The sequence below is a fragment of the Rhinolophus sinicus genome, linkage group LG05 (genome assembly GCF_036562045.2).
Source record: "Rhinolophus sinicus isolate RSC01 linkage group LG05, ASM3656204v1, whole genome shotgun sequence".
Lineage (NCBI taxonomy): Eukaryota > Metazoa > Chordata > Mammalia > Chiroptera > Rhinolophidae > Rhinolophus > Rhinolophus sinicus.
This window is the reverse complement of record NC_133755.1, coordinates 178,529,411-178,554,185: the sequence shown is the minus strand read 5'-3', so window position 1 is coordinate 178,554,185 and position 24,775 is coordinate 178,529,411. Positions and strand designations below refer to the sequence as shown.

At 43.3% G+C, this 24,775-nt stretch overlaps 1 protein-coding gene across 4 annotated transcripts in view; it reads left to right on the top strand.

Moving 5' to 3' along the window:
• PRKN (parkin RBR E3 ubiquitin protein ligase) overlaps nucleotides 1–24,775 on the top strand; it is a 1,115,215-nt gene that overhangs the window by 788,763 nt on the left and 301,677 nt on the right. The gene's annotated exons all lie outside the window — the stretch shown is intronic.

Below are 24,775 nucleotides of genomic sequence, written 5' to 3'. Positions count from 1 at the left end.
CTCTCTCAGGTTTGATTCTGTCCGTATGTCAGTTCAGGACTCCATGTTTAGCACGTCCACAAAACTCAGGAAACGCACATTAAGACACGTTTCTGTCAGCTACGTGCTCACAACAGTCACTGGAGAATTCCTCCAAATTCCATTAAATTCTGGTGCTCTGCTCAGTAAATAGCCATGAAAACGCCGTGGTACTTAGAGCAAATCCTCAATCCCCTGCTAACACCTTATATTACAACCATCTAATTACCATGTTTTGCAGTAACCTTGTGGGACTTCCACAGGTAATTAGAAGTGCGGAGCTTTTCTGCAGTAATCCGGTAAGGAACTCTTAACTAGAAAGGATTATGCGCTGTTAATATTGTTGTGCCCACGTGTTTTCTGCAGTTAATTGTTTCAATTAATACTTGGCAGCCAAACAGAATGTCACGCGGCTCCATAAACTGTGACGGTTCATGAGTCAACTCTGAAGTGGATGGGTTGTCATCATATCAGTCCCTTCCATCCTCTCTCTCCCTCTCTCTCTGTCTTTCTCTCATTCTATCTCTATCTATCGCTACCTCTCTCTCTCTGCGATTTCTTTTAGTCATCAATATGATGATGAGAAGAACCTCATATCACTGCAATTGCGTTTTCTTGATGTGAATTCAGGCTGATGTCTCTTTAGTTTCTCTTTAGGTAAGCAGTAGCCATAGAACGTGGTTGTAACTCTCATCACCTCTGTTACAGAAATCTCAGAAGAGGGGAATGGGAAATTGATGGCAGTTTCTTCTCGTCACAGTGTTTCTTCATCCGTTCCAAGCAGCAGGCTCTTACAGGACAGGGACCTTGTTTTTTTCATATGCTTGAATCTTTAGAGCCCAGCACACAGTACATGTTCAATAAAACGCCCATTGACTCAACAGACGTGTGTATTCTGCCAGTGCTGTACACAGAGGAAGCCCTCAGTCATGTTTGATCCACGCTGCCACATCAAGTGACAATGTTTCTACAATAATATGAAAATGAGCTGACAGCTCAGTATAAAACTGGAGGCTTCGAGTTGTATTTATGGATAAGATCGTCGTTAAAGGAGTCACTTCTGCAGCGTCAGTATTTTACACACACACGCACACGTACACTGTAAATTGCTTTTACCCACCAGTTGCCACTTTCTTGCCTCACTGTTGATCTCTCTCCATGCCTGTCTCCCTGCCTTTCCCCTCGTGTTCTCTTCTCTCTGTGTGTTTGAGTGTTAGGCTTGGGAAGAATCTCGTCACAGACCCAGCTAATTACCACCTAGTTATAAAACAAGGACTGGCCTTGCCCAGAGGTCTCTTCTGCCCCATAACTAGGTTTCAGGGCCGTCGTAGACGGGGCGCTGGCGGTTCTGCTCTTAGGGAAGCCCTGCGTGAGCCCTCCAGCACGGCACTCACACACGTAGGTGTGCGCTGTGAAGAGGTCCTGGGTTTTGCTCACAAAGAGACTTGGTTTTGAATCTCAGTACCACGTCAGGAAATTCCTTGGTCTCTCACTGTGTTATTTCATCAGTAAAATGAGATGAATAATGTCTAGTTCACAGAGAGAATTGTGACAACAGGGAGACATGCCTGGGTCTTAGTCGCTTCTTCATGAATGCAAGTTTCTGCCTTTGCGTTCAGCTCCAGAATGCCCTGTCCGGGGGAAGTCGGGGCTCTCCTGTGGGAAATCTTTCTTCCCTCCTGGAAGAGGCCCCCACAGGAAGGGTCCCCCGAGGCTCTGCTTGAGGCGAGAGCAGGAGCTCTGGGTCTGCCTTGCTCTCATGCACAGACACAGCGACATTTTCAAACCCTTTGTCCTTCTCTTAATCCTATTACAATCCTAACTGAATCCACACGAGGCAGCAACAGTCATGCTTATGTCTAATTGACTGGAAAGGAATGATCACGGTGCTTCCCATCAGGCTTGTATAGAAACGTGAGACATTAGCTCATCCCTGAGCTGACCTGCAGTGCTCTCCTTGCCCCTCCCCCCCTCACGCCCGAGCCCTCTTGCTTGGAAAGTCCGGTGTGTTGCAGGTCCCGTTCCCATAGCATAGCCTTTGAGTAATTAAAGGGTGGTAATTGCATACTGCCTTTGCTGCAACCTGGGTTACGGATTTCAAGATTTACCCAACCCAAGATCTAAACCTGTTTCCCTCCCAAGAACCCCCATATTTTCTCTCTGTCCTCATTTCACTAGCAGTTCCACTCTCAGACTCCTTCCTTATTTGTAGCATCCTTCCGTATCCATGTGTGAAAATACGTATGTGTGTTTCTGTAACTTTACTGCCATGGTTTATGGAAAAGAAGGGTAGATTGTTATTATTTTGAGGAATTAAGTCTACTAGTACTTTATCTGAAAAAAAGCCCTAGAAGACAAGACCTACTCAATTTATTAAAACACAAAACTTTGAGTAAACAATCATTACGGCCTTCAAGATGAAAAGTTTTTCTCGGTGTTGTTCCTCATCCAGGGCACACCCTTCTGGGCCTTGGTTTTCTCACCTGTCAAGTGAGCATAATACGAATGTCTGCCTCGTAGGGCCACTCAGACTGTATGAGGGGCTTAGGGTCGCGTCTGGCATGAGGTCAGCATTCAGTGCCTATGAGCTGCTGCCCTTATCACTGTCACTGTCACTCAGAAAGCGATTGCAAATGCCATCGACTGGATTTGTTCAAACCTGAACTAGGATGTCCTGTGGAAGGTACCTTCTTGGACTTGTACTTCATTTGGTCACTTCACAAACCTTTATGGGACATCACGTTGGCCCACACATCATTCTCGAAGCTGGGAGCCTCAGGGTGGTGATGGAAAGACCAGGATTAGATGCCATTTGGGGATTTCCCGGCTCTGTGGCCTCGTCCATGTGAGTCTTGGTCATCATTTCCTAATATTAGGAATATTAATATTATTACTAATTCAGTAATATATTTCCTAGTGAACAATGAGAACTGGAAATCAGGTCTGCAAAGCTGGCGCAGATTTCCTAGCAGACACTTTATAAATCGTGGTTTTGTTACACACATGGGCCCTATTGCTTCTCTGTGCTCCATCTAACACTGCCTCTCACTGTCATGGGTTTTAAAATTTTGTGCTAATTCACAGTGTGGTTCAATCCAGGGCAAATTTTTGCACCTACCATGCAAGCCATTAGCTCAGGTATGGTTATTTGGAAACTTTGCTGTGGAAATATGAAAGTCAGATACAAAATACTTTTTATGAGTTTTACAATTTGAGCCTTATTATACCCAGCTTGTAAAAAATAAAGATAATAATTAACAAAGTGCAGTTAGCTGAGTTATTGAGTGAATATTTAGAGTGGTTTTCAAAAAACAAATTATATACACATATATAATTTGTTGATAGATAGACAAAAAGATAGATAGATAGATAGATAGATAGATAGATAGATAGATAGATAGATAGATAGATAGATAGATAAAAAAATATGTAACTGCGCTTGCATCTGAACTCTAAAGCAGATACCACATATACCACAGTGGCTGTGCCCGGAGAATGAGGGTGGGCTGCCCAGGACCCCTCCCTGTCACCCGCTCCAAGGCCTCTTAGGTCAGGAGCAAAACTCCAGGGCTCTATGGAACATAGTTTGGTAACTGCTTCTTCATAGCAAAGATACACCACTAAGAAATACACGCACGTAAATTTTATATACATTTACTTATGGGGCAAACCTGCAGCCGGGTATACCAGACTTCCCAATGCCTTATTTTGTTAGAATTATTGCCTAGAATGTATTCAACTCAGAATTATATTGTTGGTTATACCTCCTCACATATGTATGCAAGCCAGTTGGAATGTCAACATTGTTTAACCGAAAAGTCAAAAAACAGAGAATGAAGAGCCAAACTTGACCTTACGTGAACCTCTCCCTTCACACCACGTGGCAGCCACCCCCCACCGAGCTCCATCCCATGATCACATTCTGAGCAGATGCTCACTGGGCACTGGGCACCGGCGCTGTTCTAGGGAACACGAGTGGCCCGAGGCCCTGCCTCTGAGGGGCTCACACGCTAGTGGGGGTGGGCGAGAAGGGGCGGCATGACCTCTGTGTTGCTTCAGAGATGGTTATGATTACGGAATAAGCTAGAAAGCAGTGCAGCAGGGCCAGAGCACAGGGCAGAACATCCCGCTTCCCAGACCATTCACGCCAAATCTAGTCTGTGAAAAAATAGCCACTGAAACCAATAAGCTGAAACTTACCGGAAAGCGGCTGTATTGTGCAGGCGATGAGGACTTGTGGAAGCACCGCAAGCTCGGGGTGCATCTTAGAGCCTTAAACTATGTGATCTGGATCGGGGAGAGGGCAGGAAAGCCCCAAAACCAGGGCTGGTTTTAAATCCCGACACTTCTCTCCCAGCTCCGTGACCTCTTATTGTCAAACAGAGGGCACGCAAGCCCTCCGTCTGCACTCCCAGCTGTGGCTTCCAGCTGTGTCTCCCTCTGTGCAGATGTGGTCATTGGTGCTGCATTCCCAGGGGCTTGTGACAGTTCCTGGAGCCGAGCTGTGAAGGTGCCCAGCATAACCCCAGAGGCTCAGTGGAGGCTGCCGTCTTTATCTCTTAGACCTTCCATTTTCTCATCAGCAAACTGAAGGGGAGGAGCACGTTGATGACTAGGGACCTTTGAGCGTGACATGTTCTGGAATCTGTGAGAGCTTTGCTGAGGAATGGCGCCCACTTCTTGCTTTCTGAGTTGAGCCTGGGAAGGTCGTTCAAGGCACACATGAGGATTGCTAGAATGTTGTACTCAACACACCAGAGAAGATGAAACGTAGGAATAATTTGGGGTACTTCTTATTAATTTGGGGTGGTGTAAGTAATGTTCTTCCGAAGGCAAAGAGGTAGAAATCCGTCTGGGCAACAGTAAGACCATTGTCCCGGATGCTCCATCCATTACCTGGTGCTCACTGCCCAGGCCACGTGCTGGGTACTGATACTGAGACAAGCAGGCCTCCCGCCCTCCAGGGATCGCACTGCCTCGGAGATGAGTCTCATGGCTTTTCCTCTTGAAAGACAGGAGCCTGCCTGCTGGGATACAGTCAGGCACACACACTGTCTCCAGGCTGATTTTGCCACAAAGTTCTTTGCTCCCGGTCCAGTGTAGGGCAGCCCCCTTCAGCCTCTGTGTCAGCTCCTTTTCGTTTGCTTATCTGTCTCTGCGAATTTTCATTTCAAAGGTTTGTTACCTTTGCAGATTGTTTCCGTTTTTAGACTTCATTTCTAAGGGTTTTTAGTCAGGTCCTCAGAGCAACGATTAGATGCCATGACCCTGAAAGAACTCATTGAGTCACCCTTACATGAATACAAGCTGTTGGAGAAATTGTCTAATTGTTTGACAGATGCTTTTAAGCTTCTTGGAGTAGACAGTCTCCTGAATGATCTCAAGGGTAACGTCAAAAGTTTGGACTCCAGCGTAGACCCTGGAGAACAGGCTAATGGCTGTGGACACACCAGCAAATGTATTGGGGTAAATTTTAGACTTATAGGATAGTGACCAATTATTTGTAATTTACTCAGTTATTCCTAATCTGGGCTTATCAGTATTTTAAAGCCCTTAAATTGCTGGTTCAGTTGAGACTGCATGACAGTCTTGTGCACATGGAAATCCACCTGTTCCCTGGAGGTCAGAACATAGTCTACCCGGTATGTGTCTCAATCACGCAGGCCTGTGGTCTCTTAGCATCTGGCTTTTCATAGACGTTCCTCTTCACAGTTTCACCAAAAGTTGTTGTTCTGATAAATTATTCTTGAATGATCTACGGGTCAGGTCTTGGTATGATCCTCCACGTTTAGTTGGCTGTGAAGCTTAGGCCCCGACTGTTCCACCCGTTCTCTTACTGCAAGGCTGCCTGCCGGAGGGTCAGCCATTCATGACAGAGGTAAAACCTGCAGTTGATTCCGCCACCACATCCAGTTTCTACAATGTGTTCCTGGATCCTGCAAAAGGGCCAGGTCAGAATTACTGCTCAGGAGCCTGGGACTGAGGCTGCTGCCTGCAGGAGCCATAGCTGGCCGGTGCTTCTCTTCCTCGACCAGAGGATCAGAGACTCCCCAGGGTAAACTGAGACTGAGAAGCCACAAGTAACTTTCCTGCAGTCCAAGGGAAAGGGAGGCAGGGCAGGTAGCAGTGATGAGCTGCACACACAGGTCTGCGGCCTCGGGACGTGAAAGGGCTGCTCCCATACCGACATAGCTGACACACAACAAGACCGCCGGCAGTGACAACACCTTCAAATTCAAAGGCAGAGTGCATCCGAATAGCTCCAATTCCAGGGTCCATGCAGATAACCACAGGTGTCCAGGTGCCATTTTTAATATTTCAAAAGAATTTAAAAGAAAGTGTACCGTTTACTTTGAGAAGTAAAAGGTTACACCGTTTAGCTGAAATGTCAAATTGCTTTGGGTAGAAATTATATCAACTCAGTTTGATAATTCTAGTTAACTCAGGCTGACCCCAAGCCTGCATTGATAGTTACATGTGTCTTTGAGTTAGAAAAGGAAAGAAAGAAAGAAAGAAAGAAAGAAAGAAAGAAAGAAAGAAAGAAAGAAAGAAAGAAAGAAAGAAGAAAGAGAAAGGGAGAGAGAGAGATGGGGAAAATTACATAAATACTGTTCATTGGGCAAACATCGTTCACACACAATAGTTTGGAAAAATAGTAAAAAGAACTCTTGTGAGAGGATTTAAACAACTGGTGTAGATGTCTTTCCACATTAAGTTATGTGCATAACTATTACACCTATTTAATTTTTATGATTCAAACGAAAATTGCAAAGTTCACAAATGAAATTAATTTAAAATAACAATTGCACCCCCCTTTATTTCCAATTGAAAAAAATTCAGACCCAGTGAGGTCAACTGAGTTCTCACATAGAGGGCCTGGCCCAGCAGCGTCTCCTGGTTTTCAGGGGGTGCTTTTACCCAACCCATACCTTATCTGACAATTATTTACCTATATCCCATGGTTTTCCTTACATTTTTTTCCTTTTCTTAATACTTAGTTACCTTATTAAATTCTGTAATCTAGATACTTGGCCAGATCGACCTGAGGCAGATTTGCAGCCAGGGAAATATGTATATGGGTCTGCACAGATTTTACTGGGATCCAGCTGAGTAGTGGCAGATGCAGCCAGTCTGCCTGCTAGGACACCCATCCACAAGTGTTAGATGGATGTGGAACTCCGTCAGTGATGAATGTAAAGTTCACGGGAACCACGCCTTGCGGGTCGCCTGCCACAGCCTCTGTCTCCCCACCTCATACTACTTCTCCACCAACCCTGCTTGGCACTGGGTCCAAAGCCCACATGTCTCCCGAATCTCTGTGTGTGACAGCTGGTGGCACTAAACATGCGGTCCTTTGTGCCTATATTCCCCAGGGGCACACTTGACCCTTTGCGATGTTACATTAAAGACAAAAATGTCATGTTCTTGAAGTAAGCATGCCTGGACGTTTATAGCATCCACTGTTATAATCATCTATTTGCCTGAAAGCACCTTAAACTGATAAAGGCTCTTTGTCCCCAAATTCAATTCCTGTGAGACACACGCTTCATAACAGGTTATTCCATGTTCTTAAGTGAAGCTCTGGTGTTACTTTTCAGAGAAATAAATACTTCTTTGCTATTTCTTTAAATAATAAAATCTAAAATGGGGAATCAGCTGCATTGTAAGAACAATCTGCTTTCTGTTCTCAGTTTTGAACTCACTCTGAACAGGAATCAAATCCCACATCTGCTGTTTTTGATGTTGAATTTCTATCAAAGAAGGCAGGTTTCTATAGGAAATGGGAGGTTTATGTAGGAGAGCTTGTTAAATGTTTTTTGGTGTGTTTTTTTTTTCCAAAACCATTATTTATTTTAAAGGCATGGTCTTTCCAAATTACAACAATAGCTTAATGGGTTACATTTAATGTGTGATATAGCAGGTATAATATGGGGTGCTCTGTGCTAAAGCAGGTGTCATACGGAGCGTTCTGCAACTGGAGTCCATTTCTTCAAGAACGGCCTCGTGTAACTAGCCAGAAAGCACGTCCTGCCCTGAACACTTCCCTTTTTTTTTTTTGGTATCGCCTCCCCTATGGCTTCTGTGATATTCTACCATATTTATGGAATACACTAATATTAAGTTAAGAGTTTGGGTTCTGGACTGTCTTGGTTTACTGTCTAAGACCCCACCACTTCTGAGCTGTGTAATCTTTCTGGGCCTCACTTTCTACATATTTAAAGTGGGTAAAGGGGTAGAAGAGCATGAAGGGGGTCAAATGTATGGTGATGGAAAGAGAACTGACTCTGGGCAGAGAACACAGTGCAATATATAGATGATATATTATAGAATTGTGCACTTGAACCCTATATCATTTTAGTAACCCATGTCACCCCAACAAATATAATTTTAAAAAAGAAAAAAATAAATAGACTGGGGATAATGACAGAGCTTACCTCAAAGAGTTAGTCTAAGTTTCTAATGAGTTTATGTATTTGAAGCATGTGCACTATCAACTGACATAATTGAAGAGCTGAAAAATATGGTCTAAGATTCTTAGCATTCCTTTTGTGGTTATTTCTAGCCACATTTTATCTCCCTTATTAAATTAAAGCTTCTTAAAAGTCTTACATACTCCTATGTGTCTTTCTAGTCTTTTCCCTCCTTTTCAACCGCAGCCTACACTCTTCGTTCGTTCACTTCTTGCCCCTCATCTGTAGGGTTTCCAGGCGGGAATTCCCACCCCTTCTCAGGAACTTTTTTTGCTTTCCCTTTTCCGAATCCTGAGATATATACTGTTTTCTGTTCTCCGTGATGAATCGTTTCCACAAAGTGACGGCCAATACTACCAACCACCTGGGTTCAAGGAGCTGATTTTCCCAATTTCCTGACCAAATTTTCTTGGGATTCGGGAAAGGAAAAGCAAAAAAAAAAAAAAAAAAAAGACAAAAAAAAAATCCCAAGATCGAGCGGGAATTCCTGCCCGGAAACCCTAGCGATAAATAGAAAAAATGTCTAAGAGATACACTGTGAGCAGTACGTTTATTTCCCATTGCGGGTATTACTGGGTTCAAGGAGCCGATTTTCCCAATTTCCTGACCAAATTTTCTTGGGATTCGGGAATGGGAAAGCAAAAGAAATTCCTGAAAATGGGGAGGGATTCCTGCCTGGAAACCCTGTTCATCGGATCTCAGCCTTCCCAGGGGTCCTCCCCACCCTAATCACTTCACCCTTATTCCCTCTTAAGGTCTATCATTCTGGTCAAGTGATCTCTGATTAAAACCATTCTGTGGCTTCCCCTGGTCACCATGGTAAAGTCCAGCTTTCTTAACCAGGTGCCACTCCCCTTCCTGTGGAGCTTGAACTTCGGCCTTTCACCCCACACCATGCCTGTCTCACCTTCCTGTCTCTTTCTTCTGCCTGCCAATGTCCTGTAACTCTTCCTGCGTTGTATTCCTTCCTCCAAGAGCAGTACACTGAGCTCCCAGGGAGCTTCCCCATAACCGAGCTTCCCCAGACAATGTCAAGGGTGCAGGCAATCAGAGGCCTCAGGTGAAGAGAAAAACTTGGGGCAACAAGGGCAGCTCCCCAGATTCTTCCTACACTGGACATGCCCCTCTGTCCAGAATAGATGAGGTGTCTGAGCTTCTCCTGCACCAGGAAGCGTTGGAAACATGAAATGTCTCTAGTCTGTACCCACAAGAAGTGACATGGCTCACATGACTTCTCCAGGAAGCCATGTGTTGTACAGCCTGGGTCCTAGTTACAGCAGGTAACCCTTACCCAGTGGTATCCTGCTGAGGGCTTTTCAGGAGGAAGGCCTCTTCCTTCCAGCAACCCCTGGGTGACAAAGAGGTTAGACCAGGCGCCAGCCCCCGGATGCCTCCTGGTGAGGAAGTGGATGACAGGCTGGAAGTCCTTCCTCTCAGAATCAGACCCCATCACAGAATGGATCACATCGTACTAAATCCATTAGCCACTGAGCACCGGAAGCCCGAGAGTCTAGACCCATGTGTATTATCTCTACTAAACCTTGCTGCTGTCAGCAGGTACCTACATACTGTAGTCTACATCTCACAGACAAGTAAAGGTGCATGGAGAGGTTAAACGACTTGCCAAGATGATACAGCTACAGACAGCAGAGGCCAGATTTCAGCAGGAGTCTGATTCAAAATCTCTATCATTTTGGAAAATGTTCATGTGAATATGTGTCAGCATTAGGCTGAGTTCTTTGATGGGTCGGGTTCTGTCTTACTCTGGATGTCCCCCACACATTGTGCAGGCTTAGACGTCAGTAAATAGTGAATGAATGAATGAATGAACAGATGCATTTGCTTTTTTCCCGTGACTCCAGTGAAGGACATGTTATCTTACATTTATAAAGCAGGTGGTCAAGAAATATTTATTGAGTCAAAATATGTTTAAAGGAAAAATAAATACAGAACAAAAGAGGGGTGCACAATAGATTGTTATGCTCTCACTTTTCAAAATACTTATGCAGAAGGGGAAAGAGAACCAGAGAACATGCCGTAACAGGAAAGCAGGGACGGGCACTGGATGGTGACTCCGTGGTGACTTGAAAGTCCTCCTTTTTGCTTCTCTGTAGTTCCTTAAGTTACATTGCATTCTACAAAGACAGGTTTTTTTCTAAGGAAAGTCTGTTTGCAAGCTTGGGTTTAATGAAAACAACTGCTCTAAAAGGAGAACAATACTGGTGATGTCAGTGTGCAGACTGTTAGGTGCGTCATGATTGTGACGTAGGAAAGAGACGTGACGTTTAGGAAAACTCTGAAATATGTTCAATTCAGTAGATAATTCAAAGAGTGTAAATACTTTAGTCCTCGAGTCCCGCTCAGTGTGTTATCATTTGCTTGGGGGGTGTATGAAATAGCAACTGAAAGAACCAACTGTTTTAAAACATCAGCAATAAAACTTCACCCGTGCCAAGAACTTCTACCCAAATTGACCTACATTCTCAGGGAAATTAGTCATTTGTTAGTATTGCTGTTTCACAAAGTACCACAAACTTAGTGGCTTCAATCAATGCTGTTTTGTTTGCCTGAAGCTAGAGTTGATTTTTATTTAATCTATTCATCCATTGTATGGTTTTGGGTTTTTTGTTTGTTTGTTTGTTTTTTATGGCAAATAACACATAACATGAGATCTGTCCTCTTAAAATTTTTGACATGTACTATATGGTATTGTTAACAATAAGCCCCATGTTCTCCAGCAGATCTCTAGAACTTTCCATCTTGCCTGACCTAAACTCTACATCCATTGAACAGCAGCTCTCATTCCCTTCCCTCCAGCCCCTGGCAACCACCATTCTCCTTTACACTCCTCTGACGTTGGCTGCCTCTTCAATTCCTCATGTACGTGGAATTATGTAGTATTTGTCCTCATTTGACTGGCTTTTTTCACTTAGCATAATGTCCTCTCGGTTCACCCATGTTGTAGCAAGTGACAGGATTTTCTTCTTTTCTTTTTTTTTAGGGACTGAGCTGTCTTTTTTTTACTTTATTGGGGGAATATTGGAGAACAGTGTGTTTCTCCAGGGCCCATCAGCTCCAAGTCGTTGTCCTTCAATCTAGTTGTGGAGGGCGCAGCTCAGCTCCAAGTCCAGTCGCCATTTTCAATCTCTAGTTGCAGGAGGCACAGCCCACCATCCCATGCGGGAATTGAACCAGTAACCTTGTTGTTGAGAGCTCGCGCTCTAAACACCTGAGCCATCCAACCGCCCCTCTGAAAGTTTAGTGGCAACTCATTGTCTTCAATCTAGTTGTGGAGGGTGGAAGGTGCAGCTCACTGGTCCATGTGGGAATTAAACTGGCAACCCTGTTGTTCAGAGCTTGAGCTCTAACCAACTAAGCCATTCAGCCAGCTACCCAGGATTTCCTTTTTTTAATGGCTGAATAATATTTCATGGTATGCATGCACCACATTTTTTTTCTTTATCCATTCATCTGTTGATGGACATTTACATTGTTTCCACCTGTTGGCTATTGTGAATAATCCAGAAGAAATGAAATTAGGTCAATAGTATTGCCAATGACTGAACGTGTTCTCTCTTAGGGCTCAAGCTTTGTTTTCCAGACAATTATGCCATATCAAGTTGTCTGAAGAAACATCAGGCTGGAGGCTGAGGCAGTTTTTAACTCCTGGGAAGTTTAGTAATCACTTCCCAAGTGTCCTGCCTTTGATATTATGGTTTATTATCCCCAGAAAGGCATAGCGGTTGCCTTTCATGTCTGAAGATGGTCCTTCCTGGGCATTACTGTTTGCACAACAGGACTGACACAGAAAGACTATAAAATTGGCAGTCACAAAGCACAGCCATTTTAACAACAACAACAACAACAACAAAAAGAGTTATAAACCTACAAAGCATCTTTCTCAGTGCTTTTACTTCCGGCCTATTTTTGTACTTTTCTATATAAGGAGATTCTGTAAACTTTCCTGTTACTTTGAAGACTTTAAAAAAACCATATTGCCCTAAATCAGATTAAATGTGGGCAAATTTTCTCTATATAGCTAGTAGAAATCAAGAGTAACTGTTTAATATCTTTCTGATAATAATTACATATGTGTTTAATGACTGATATTAAATGTTTCATTATCAAATTTATAAAAATCATTTGTTTTGATCCATTAGCAACATTTTCTCAAGCAGAAGGGCAACATTTATTGAGAAGTTACTATGGCCTCATCATCACCCTATTGCTTCATAGGGGGAACATGAGGATGGCATTTGAGATCACCATTTCCTCTGGAAAATCTCCATGACAAGCGAGGGTGGGGTCAGATATTGATTGCTTGAGGACAATACAGACAACCCTGGACACAAAACTGAGACTCAAAAGCCCCATGAGACTCTTACATCTTTAAATATAATAGCTGTACCTACGGAAATATATGCCTTTATACCAGACTTTCATAATTGTTCCTGTAAAATTAGTACATGTATTTGATGTGTATATATTCACAATACACTTGGTGCCCACAGTTTCTCTCCCATGTTAATTTTAGCTCGTTGCTAATTCATATTCAATACTTTTATTTAATTGGTTCTCATTTCCAATTGCACTTCTCTGTCTTTTCCATTTGTCTTTGTAGAGTTTAATTTCTGATTTGGAATCCAGTCCATTCATCCTATAATTTGTCATTTGCATTTCTTCATTTCAGTGTTCTTTATGTGGCTCAGTCACTTCACTGTTTTCTAAAACCTTTAAATCTTTTATTAGAAAAACATTCAAAATGCACACACTAGGTACACAATATAAGGAAATACATGCTCAAAATGAAGACATTTATCTCAAAATATCTTATGCCTTATGTTAAATTCAAAATAACTAAATTCATTTAATATGACAAGTATAAAATCGTACTTTAATTTCAGAAAACCATTAGATGTTTAGAAAAGCCTACAGTTTCCATAAACAGTCCCAGCGATTTCCAAATAGGAGGAAGGAAACCAAGCCCGTGGTGGTCCTTCCCCCTTGCCATTAGTTCACTTCACATCTTTCTTCCGTTGTGACCCAGCAAGAGTGTCTCGTCTAAACCCAAGCCCTGAGCCTGTGCTTTGTCTGTGCGTTACTCCTGTCACCCTGGGTGCAGCTCCATTTTTACATCTCCCCAGGAAGACACTTAACAGAATACAATTGCCTTGGAGTGAAGTTTTCACAAGTTTCCCCTTCAACATAGTCTACCATATGTTTTTAATTTGTAAATTTGAGTACTTTATTATTAATCACAAGCTCCCTTTGACACACATCACATCCAAGTTGGACATCTCATTGGATCATGTTAAAGAAGAGCTGCACTGAGTTTCTAAACTGGGTGAAATGAAATAAGGAACGAGAAACGGTCTCAAGCTGTAAAATGGCCTATGAATACAAAGTGGCCGGACATTTTAAATTGGTTGTTCTTCTTCCCAGAGACATTGTTCCAGCCTATAATGACCAAATGTAATAATGGTTTCGCTTAAAAATACAATTGATTTAACGATTACTGTATACACACATGCGGGATCAATCTGTCGTGTTTTTAATTATTAAGAAAGAAGAATTCTGTCTGTAGAATTTCTTACAAAGTAGGTTCTTTTCCTTTAATTATGCTTGAAGCTTAGGTTTATGTAAAGCTTTGATTTCCATTTGTTGTTACCCTGTGGTGTTGTCAGATTTGATGAGTCCGAGCTTATAGAAAAGTACAAACGTCACCAGGCATAATTATTAAACCTTCTTAATTAAAGATCAGTGATACAATGTCTCGGACACTTGATTGATTGAGTTGAATTTGAAAATTACAATAGCCAAAGTAAATTATGTTTCATGGGAAGAGTTTGGACCAAGGAAGAGTAATTGTCCTGTCCTAATTAATTCCTTCTGCTTACCTCATTAATCTTCACCATTTTTGAGTGTTGCTGTTGTTTCAGAGGCTGTTGGTAGACTTCTTAGTAAGCGAGTGTGTCTCTGATTCTGACTTTGCATCAGCTCATTGCACACAGACTCCAGAATTCCACGCTTATCATTCTTGTCGGACAAGGGACAATGTGTGAGGCCGTGTGTTAAGTGTACGCTACTGCTCATCTTTTATCACAAAAATACTGTCTTGTTCTTAGGTGTCTGCCTGGCTTGGCCTGTGTGTTTTGTAAAGCATAGTGTAGCAGGGATCTGATAAATTACTTCAGGAACCTGTGTGTCATTACATGATGGGGCAAAATTCCCTACCCCCACCTATGAGGGCTTGGCCCGGTTCAAAAACCTCCAGAAAATATTCTATGGGAAGATCAAAATGCGCACATGAAGGAAGTCTCACCTTTTTTTCTAATATGTTCATTTGTTTTTAACCATGAGCATCTGTTACTTTAGTGATAGTTTAAAACAATATTTATAAGACTTTCCCCAGAAATTTGTACAGAAAATGTGCATTCTGGTTGTCCTGACATATGCCCTGTGTTCAGTCATGTAGGGGAGATGAAAAAGCCCACCTTCCTCCCAGCCTTGGCAAGTATCACGCTGTTCTGGCTGGAACCCCTAAGACAGGGTTTAGAGAGGGCACCACCGATCATGTGGATGGATCTTCTTGAAGAAAAACAGCAAGGTAGATGGAGACACAGGATTAGCCAAAAAAAAAAAAAAAAACCTGCTATCATTGGTCCCAAGTCGGGAATCACTAATTTTCTGTGATTAAAATGTCTTTGTTTATGGAATAGCATTTTTTTTAAATTTGATGGAAAAATAAATTCATTCTCTTAGCTCCACCTGCTGAGACCTAAGAGAAATTTAAACAGATCTACTCGTTGCAAATTGCCAAAAACTTTCCCAGCATCTTTTAGCATGTGCAAAGTAGTCAAAACACTTCAGTGACGAGACAAAGGCTTTCATTCTTGGAAGTTCCCATCTGGGCAGGAAAAATGGGTGGTGGCAAACTTCTTCTTCTGGAATGCCTGAGTTCCTAGTTCTCGATTTATTTAATAAGCTCTAAAATCTGTGTTTAACAAAATGATATGTACAGGATCATTTTCTGGGATGCAGAAGTTTTTATTTTTTTTCTTATTAAAAATTTTTGCTATTTAGAGAAAATACATAGCAATGTGTAAACAGTTATTCATACATAGCAATAAATTAACGAAATCTCACAGAAACCAAGAAAAATGAAACATTCTGGGACTTTGTAAGTTACAGAGCATCAGCCAATGCCGTGAAAATGACTGGCTTTCTTTATCAACATTACAAAGTCTGTGAGGAATGAAAACCAACGTAGCGACTCAGGTTCCGATGCCTGTGTGTTAAATTGTTGAAGACAAACACAGAGGTCCAAAAGAGACCAGACCTCTCCCTCCCTTTGATGTGGTTCCGTCCACATAGGGTCGTGGTGGTGAGCATTTTGAAAAACCCATAAAATGAGAGACTCAAGTAAGCGAAGCTAATTCTGCAATCAGTTGGGTTGTATTTATTGATCAACAGTTCAGTGTTTGCATTGTTTCTTCATGTGGGGGCTGCTTCCAGCTCAGCCTCATGATTTAAGAGCATGCGCTCTCTCATAGCACATCACGCCCTCCTCCTTATAACAGAGACCATTCAGTGACTTGTGGAGTCACGAAGGGATGAAGGTCAGGGGCTGCGGGTGCTGTGTTCCTTGAGCCCTTCCCACCCCCATCCTCCGTGGACAGGGCAGTCCTCAGGAGATTAGCGGGAAACTAAGGCATTCGTGTGGCTGGGGCTGAACACTGACATGTGAGACTGTCCCTTCACCCCGCCTTTCTTCAGGACAAGAAAGTAGGGCTCCATTGTGGGAAAATTACAAGTCGCTTTGTGAGCCCAATGTCCATCGGCGGTCAGCTGTCTTTGTAATGCTCTCCTCTCCCCTTGGATGCATGCGAAGGTCATCGTGCATCACTAAAGGTCAGGCTCTGTCCAAGGACTGACAGGTGAGGAAAGGAGTTAGTAGGGAACCAACCATTCCCTCGCTCGCTGACGTAGCGACGATGCCCAAGACAACAGAAGCCAGCTTTTCAGACGCGGCTTAGTGACACCACTGGTGTGGACGAGCCAAACTGAAACTGGAAGAGCTTCACTTGATTGGAAAGTCTGGAAGTCTGGATTCGGTTTTCATCATTTCAGAAGAACGCGTTGTGTTTCCTGATTGGTGAGCTGTTTGAAATCCTGAGCATCAATACCTCTGTTCCCTTTCATGTTTCTATTTTATTATCATCCTTACTTTTGCTTCTTTAGTCAGATTTCTATGTCATGGCTTTTCAGTTCTGATACAATATTACCACTTTGAAAATGTAACTGATGTCGCTCTATTAGGTGGAGGGGCATTTGGCTCAACTGCTTATTTGTGAATGGTGGTTTTGTTATCTGTCTTACAAGTTGTGTTCCAATGATGCTGCCAGATTGGACTCAAGGTCAAGATGACCACATGGATCCATCATTTGTGAGGAAAAGGGACCCTCACACTTACTAGGCACCTGCTGTGTGACAGGCAACACATTAGGTGCTTTCGTGAGTTACTTTGGCAGCAGATTTTTCTTCACAGGCAGCAGTGGAATGATCTTTATTATTATTACACACATTTGCCCTATTTATGTATCCATGCCTTCCTTTGGTCCTTGGGATTTCGACAGCAAACAGTTTCCAGAAATGAATTGAATGATATGGCACATCTCTGAATCCACCGGGGGGCTATCTTCACAGAAAATAAATGTCATTTCTATTATGTGAAGTGAGCTAAAGTTTATTCCCATCCCTCTCCTCAGGAGTGAGTGTCTTGCAGCAGGAACCCAGATTTACACGGTGGCAATGGACAGAAGCCCAGATGGCTGTCTGCCCTCTGACTTGTGACGTGAAGGCAATGCCCTCATTCAGGTCGCACGCCAAACTGCCTTCTTCTTGCACAATGGTCCTCCATGTGCTGAAGCAAGAGTGGGGCACATTTCAGGTGCAGGACAGAGCTCAGAGCTGCTGTGGCTGACCTCGCACTCTGACAGTGTGTGTGACCAATGAGTCACCAGCAGTAACCGAGGATTGAGGCAGACAGGTTTGTATATCGCTGTAGGTGCCAGGCCTGGTGCTGGGGTCTTTGCCAAAATTATCTCATTGAATGCTCACTTCAGCCCTGAAACAGAAGAACTCAGTCTGTTTTATGGGTGAGGAAATTTAGGGTTACGGTTAACTGGTCATCCTAAGACCAGGGTCTCAGAAGTCCTGACATGGGGGTGGGCTCCATTGTCCCCAAGCCCTGCAGGCTCTTTGCGCTGTTAGCATAATGACCCTGTCACCTGCAAAGCAGGCATCCGGAACCATGCAGTGGGCCACAGTGGCTAGGGGGACACTCAGTGGACGCTGGTGGTGTCCTTGTTATCTGCACCTTAACAGATGAAGGCTCTGTCCTGCCTGTCCCTGTGGCAAACCATTTTGCATCTGTCATCAGTGAACCCATTAAATATTTAGCTGACGCTATTTTGGAAAGTAAGTGATCCCTCACGTCGTCAGGCACCAAGTCACGTTGCTCTTACTTTGATTCGTCCTAAGTCTACTTCTTCAATCAATCTAGGATCTGGAGAACTCGTCTGAGGTTGCCCTACCCACTGTCTTTATAGTTCCAGGGACTCAGGCCATTGAATTATTGAAATATCGACATTAGACAAAAATTTTAGTCCTCTGAAAATGTATTCACGATTAAACTTCAGCTATTAATATTTTTATTCAGATAATGCATGGTGATTTCTAGTAACCCCAGACTTCCACCTACCTAATTGGTCCCAGAATTATAAAGAAATACTCATATTTCTTCAGCCTATGTGATACACTTGCAAGAAAATAAAAATCGAGCATTTTACTTCTGGAAAATGATTGTAGGCCTAGCATCCAGGAACTAAGTGCTATTAGGCAAGTAGATAAAATAAATGAGGCTTTGGGCAGGTGAAAATCTGCATGGACGTTGGTAAACGTAGTCAGCAGCATTCAGTGTAGTTTTCAGGCTTCCAGTCTTACTACCCTCAGAAGCACCATTTCCCGACCATGGGTAGTTCCTGAAAGGGCGAATTCTTACAGAAATTCTCATGTAGGGCTCTTGTTCAGGTACGGAAGTATGTCTGTTACCTGTCTCTCTGCATGTCCGTCTTTCGCACATGCACACTGCGTGCTTGCCCTTTACAGGGCTGCTGGGGCTTCGATCCACACGTAACGTGCGGAATCACTTTCAATTTACTGGGAAGGGAGGCGTTGGTTCTGCAGGTCTGCCCCTCTGGTTGCATTATGAGGACCTGGAAAACAGGGTGGAGCCCCTGTTCCCGTCCTTCTTAGGATCAGTCAGTGGGCACCCTGAGAGCTAGACATCACTGACCCACCAGGAAAAAAGTTCCACTTCCCACAGCGTCACTGAAGAGAGAAGTGTTGCTGGGAAGTCCGCACATAGGAGGCACGAGCTGAAGCAGTCGGCTGAGATGCGTCCGTCGGCCCAGCCTGTTTCTCCTCTGCTTTCCAGGACAGAGGCTGTAATGAAGGGTGGCTCTGCTCTGAGATGGTCTGAGGGAGCCTCCATCCACAGGGAGCCTGGAGAAGAGGGGGAAGGAGAGCCACCATGTTGGAGCACGGGGAGGTCTGTGCGCAGATCTGTGGCTGCACTTTGTGGTTTCAGGAGCATGTGACTCAGTTTCCAAGCTGGCCAGAGGCCCTGGTGTAAAGCGCTAGACTCAGGTTCATGCAGGCTGTTTATCGATTCTACAGTCACGAGACAGTATCTGCCCTGCAATCTTTCCACCCCCCGCTGGACCTCAGGACCTGGGGCTGCCCGTAGCCCACAGACCAGCCTCCTTGCCCCACCCATCACAGTGCCTAGAAACCCAGGGCTTTCAAGATGGCAACCCCAGCATGAGTTGTACTGTCCCGACCACACACCACATCCATAGCTATAGACATGATAGCGAAATGGTAGAACAAAAGAAACAAATGCATGGGACCTGGCAGAGTAAATCCATAACTCGAGAGAGAAACTACAACCTGGAAAATGAGTGTAAAAGCTCTTCCCAGGAAGGTAGGATTGGGTCACAAGTACTCCACACCCCTGGCCTTAGAAAACCTCATGGAAAAGGTCATGGGTGATGAATAAGAAATTTCAGGAAACAAATACCTAGCTTATCACCCCAGGTAAAGCTGCTAAACCACACTAGCAATGGTGTGGTGGGGGAGGGGCTCGTTGGCACTGTCTCCCAGGGTCCAGCACCCTGCCTGGAACATGGTGGGTCTTCAGTAGATCCCTGCTGAGTACATGTAGAATTTGTAATTCCAGACGGGTAATTCAACTCAGGGGGCTTCATGGAGCCTCCCAACCCCTAAAACCTCGTCCCGTTCAGCAGTGGGAATAGGAAAGGAATTACAGTATAAATGTATCACCACGCATTTTAACAAATATGATGGTAGAAGACTTTGTAATTAAAAGTGGTATGTTGCATGATGCTTCAGTCATGTAAACATACAACTGTGAACTCCTAAATGAGGACCACTTTTAGGAGAAAAGGGGAAGTTAATAAAGGTCTTCAGAGAGAGATGCTTTAAGACTTAAAAGCAGAGGGAAATCTCCCAAAGTATAAAGTCAGGAGAGAAAACCCAGAAGGAGAACTTTTTTAGTAGAAACATTGGGAAAATGCAAGACCAAACAATTTCTTAAACAGGAAATTGGACAATCTAATTCTTAATGAGAATAATAAAACATCATGTTATGTAATTACCAAATATTTTTAACATGCATGTACCATTCCGTTTTGTCAAGGATTCATGGAATCAGGAACATGACTGATAGGAGTATAAGTTGGATCAACGTTCTGGGGGAGAAATTTGCAGATACATCAAAACCCTTAAAATGTTCATACATTTGGACCAGCAAATATATTGTTAGGAATATATCCTAAGAAAATTATCAGATATAACCAGAATTATGTTCACTTTTGTTATTTAGAGCCTTGTTTTGTTGTGAAAAAAATGGATACAACTTACAATTCAGCACTAGGTGTTGGGCTAACTAGATCACGACAGACTCTTGTGATGAATACTCTGCAGCTACTAAACCCTTATTGTAGACATGTATTTAATGACATGGGATATCTTGACTGAAACTGTGTTGCAAAACAACTTTTCATTTTGTATCCAACTATGTTAAAAAAAAATCTACACACAAAAATGTTAACTATGGTATTTGTATGCTAGTGGCATTATGGGTATCTGAGCTTTCCTGTTTTATCCAAATTTTCTACATCATCAGAAGACAGATTTTCTTTTCTTTGTGTGTGTGAGGGGGGATGGGGGGTGGAGATGATGTGAAAGGTTTTAATTCAGGACTAGATGGGGTTCAGGAAGGTTAACTAGCCCTACTTGCATCACCAAAGGATGAGACGTAGGGAAGGCTCCCAGATTACAGAAGAAAGAGCAAGCATCTTTCCTTTATAGTCTGGAAGCATCATTTGGTGCTTTGAACAGATTCCCTCCCTGTCATTTTGAGTGGATAAAAACTAGCTTCCAGACCAAGTACTTCTAAGGTCTTTTTCTAATCTCCTCTTCAAAAACTTCTCATTTCATCCCTAGCTGAGAGCCGGGGGACAAAGAAATTCCACTTAATATGTAAAAGCTGAGGTTCACATGGAAAGCACAGCCCAAGCAGAAGAAATGTACTGGGGGCAGTGATTTTTAAGACTTTTAACTTTGCCCAGTCGCTGAGTGAGGGTGGCACCATGACCCAGGGAAGCAGCACACGGGAAGCAGGAAGCAGATTCTAGTGGACGGAGCGGACAAGCACACAGGCGTGGCAGACCCCAGGCAAGTGGGCACCCAGAGCCCACCTTACGGGGTCTCACACTCTCATGTGAGTAAACTCCATGCAAGTTTTCTAGTATTATGGTGCTACATGCAAGACCAGTCTTAGAAGCCTTTTTAAAATTTATTCTTTGGACAAGTAAAAATAGTCACTGTGTAGTTTTAGAATTTGTATGCCCTCTATGTATATTTTATGTCTCCATTTTTAGCCAGGAGAGCTGACTCTTGCTCAAATACCGGCACTACGAAAGATACTATTATAGCAATGCTGTTATGCTGCCCTTCCAGAAAACTCTATTGAAGCTCTCTTAATGCATTCTCTAAATTCACTATAAAAGTGAATTTTGAAGAAAATGCTTAAATTCACTCTATACAGTGTAGATTCTAATGAAATGGACAAGTCCCTGAGCCATGTTTCAAGGGATATCGCCATTGTATACTTTAACAAAGTTAAATTCCTTAATTGTATTCGATACATACAAAGTTGGATCGAAATCACATTTTCCTTTCATTTTTTTAAATTAAAACAACAACAATGTACATCTGAAACACGAGAAATTTCACCAAACGCATAGGATCTATGGTTATGGATTAAATGCTATCTCGCACCTTCATTTTTTTTCCAGTTTTATTGAGCTATAATTGACATGCGTCACTATATAAGATTAAAGTATACAGCATAATGGTTTGACTTACATATAGTGTGAAATGATTACTGCAATAAGGTTAGTTAGCATTCATCTCATAGAGATACAATAAAAAGAAAACGCTGAAAAAGAAAAAAAATTTTCTTGTGATGAGATCTCTTAGGATTTCCTGTCTTACCATCGCCTGTACGTATTGTGCAGCACTGTTAGCTGTCGTCATCATGCTGTTCCTTATATCCCCGAGTATTTGTTTATTTTATACCTGGAAGCTTGTACCTTTTGACTACCTTCCTCCAAACCCCTCTCCCCTCACTTCCTGCCTCTGGTCACCACAGTTCTGATCTCCTTTTCACATGAATTTGGGGTTTTTGTTTTGTTTTGTTTTAGATTACACATATAAGTGAGATCATACAGTATTTGTCTTTCTCCGTCTGACTTATTTCAGTTAGCATAATGCCCTCAAGATTCATCCATATCGTGACAAATGGCAGGATTTCCTTATTTTTTTTTTTTTTTTATGGCTGAATAGTATTTCATTGTGTGCGTGTATATATATACCACAACTTCTTTATCTGTTCATCCATTGATGGACATGTAAGTTGTTTCCTTATCTTGGCTATTGTAAATAATGCTGCTGTGAACATGGGGCCAGCACCTTCATTTTTAGTCATGTTAAGTGTGATAACTGACCATTGGAAATAATTCTTTATAAGATTCCCTCTAGAAAATAAGTCCTACCCAATTCCAAAGACTTTGGTTAAAAATAGTCAGCCCACGTACCAGGTCAGTTGGATAACAACAATAATGTGTAACTAAAACAACAAGCAAATGAGAGTGTCTTTTTAATTGGCAGTAGCATTGGCTTTTTAATAACCGTCTTGGTTATGAATGAAGGGGTTGAGACATAATCAGCCTGTTCCGGGGGAAGAAGTTGGTCTGTACACTGTGAGATGTGCCAAAGCTGCGTGACTCGCCCTTTCATCACGACACTCAGAGATGGACTAAAGCAGTTATTCTCAATCTTTTCCCCCGAGAGGTAGAACTCCCTGAGCCCAGAGGAAGATTTAAAAGTCTCCTGAACCCATCACCCCCCACACCAACATCCAGGAAGAAGGTACATTTAAAATATTTAGCTGCCTGTCTATGACAAGCATCCTATGGTTGTAGCCTGCTGTAGCCTGAATATCTGGGTCTCCCCCAAATTCATGTTTAAATCCTATCGCCAGTGTAATGTTTGCAGGCGGGGCCTTTGAGAGGTGCTTAGGGTGGAGCCTTCATGATTGGGGCTAGTGCCCTTATCAGAGGCAGCCCAGGGAGCTCCCTTGCCTCTTCCACTAGGTGAGAACACGCTGAGCAGACGCCAGCCATGAACCAGGAAGTGGGCTCTCCCCAGGCACCAAATCTGCCACTTGATCTTGGACTTCTAGCCTCCAGCAACCTGAGAAAGAAAAGCCTTGTTTATAAGTCCCCAGTCTGTGGTATTTGTTTATAACAGCCCTGACAGACCACGACAGGGCTTTACTAGTGGGTGCCTGCTGAAGGACAGCCCTGACTCTGCTGGGATGTGGTTCTCAGGGTGTACCCCCCACCCCAGGAAGCATGGCTTTTCCAGGGCATGTCTGGACACCTCCAATTGGACTGAGTAACCTACCTTTCACTGACCAGTTTTCTCACTTCTGAAGCCATCATCACTTGTACCTTCAAAGAATATGTATTCCTACCTTGAACCAGCATACTCTGGTGTGGGATACAAAGAAGTAGGGCCCCTATCTTCCCCTTTGGGGCTCAGAGTCTCCGTGGAGAAACTGAGTTACAGAGGAATCGTTGGGTGAATGATGCTTAGAACCCATGTCTCAGTCTAGCAGACTTTTCCCTGGGCCCCCCCACCTAAGATGCCTCTCAGTAGGCGCTCTCCCCAGGACAGCACCCTCTGCCTTGCTTGCAAATCCATTTTCTCACTTAAGAAAGTTGCCTTATTCAGGTTCAACTGTGCGGAGTGAAAAAATGCCCTCCTGAAAAAATGTATCTTCCAACCCCTAAATGGAACCCTAGTGATTCATGAATTTAAAAAAAAAAAAATTGTAAAACTGCTCCGTTTTAATAACTAGTGACTTCAAAAGTAGCCGACTCTGGCCAATGCGTTCCTTCTGCATTCTGCCACGCATCTGGAGACACAGCTGAGCGGTTTCTCCTGTTGGCGTCCTCTCCTCTGTCATATGTGCCTGGTGATGTTAAGAACCTGACTAGGTCCTGCTCAGCAGGGAAAGAGGAAACCGCCTCCAGAAGTGCAGTGTGCTGGAAAGGGGGCAGGGAACCTCCCAGTCGACTTCCGGTGTCCCCTCGCCTGGGAGTGTGATGCCGAGACTCTCTCAGTCTCCTGGAGCATCTTGTGAGAAGATTGTCGCTACCTCACAGGTTTTCATGGCTATTACAAAACATGATTCAAATTGAAGATGTTATGTGATATGAACAAGATGTCACTGTTACGAATACTAACACGGATTTGCAAACAGGAAATCACAGTATCCATGAATGAGGGACGCTGAAAGACCTTTCCTCCCATCTCCCCACGGCTGTGAGCTCGTTTCCTCCCCTGTCTGTTCCTTCTCTACAATGTCTCATTGCCTGACGACCCCAGACGTGACCTTCTGCCCGGAACCCAGACCCATCCTAACACAGCACCTCTATCGTGTATCTATTCTATCGTCCTTACAGCCCTCGTGGCTATCAGACATTATCCTGTATTTTTATTTCCGTGGCTGTCTCACATCATCCCCTGCTAGGATGTAAGATACCAGGAGCTGGCCTTTGCCAGCCAAG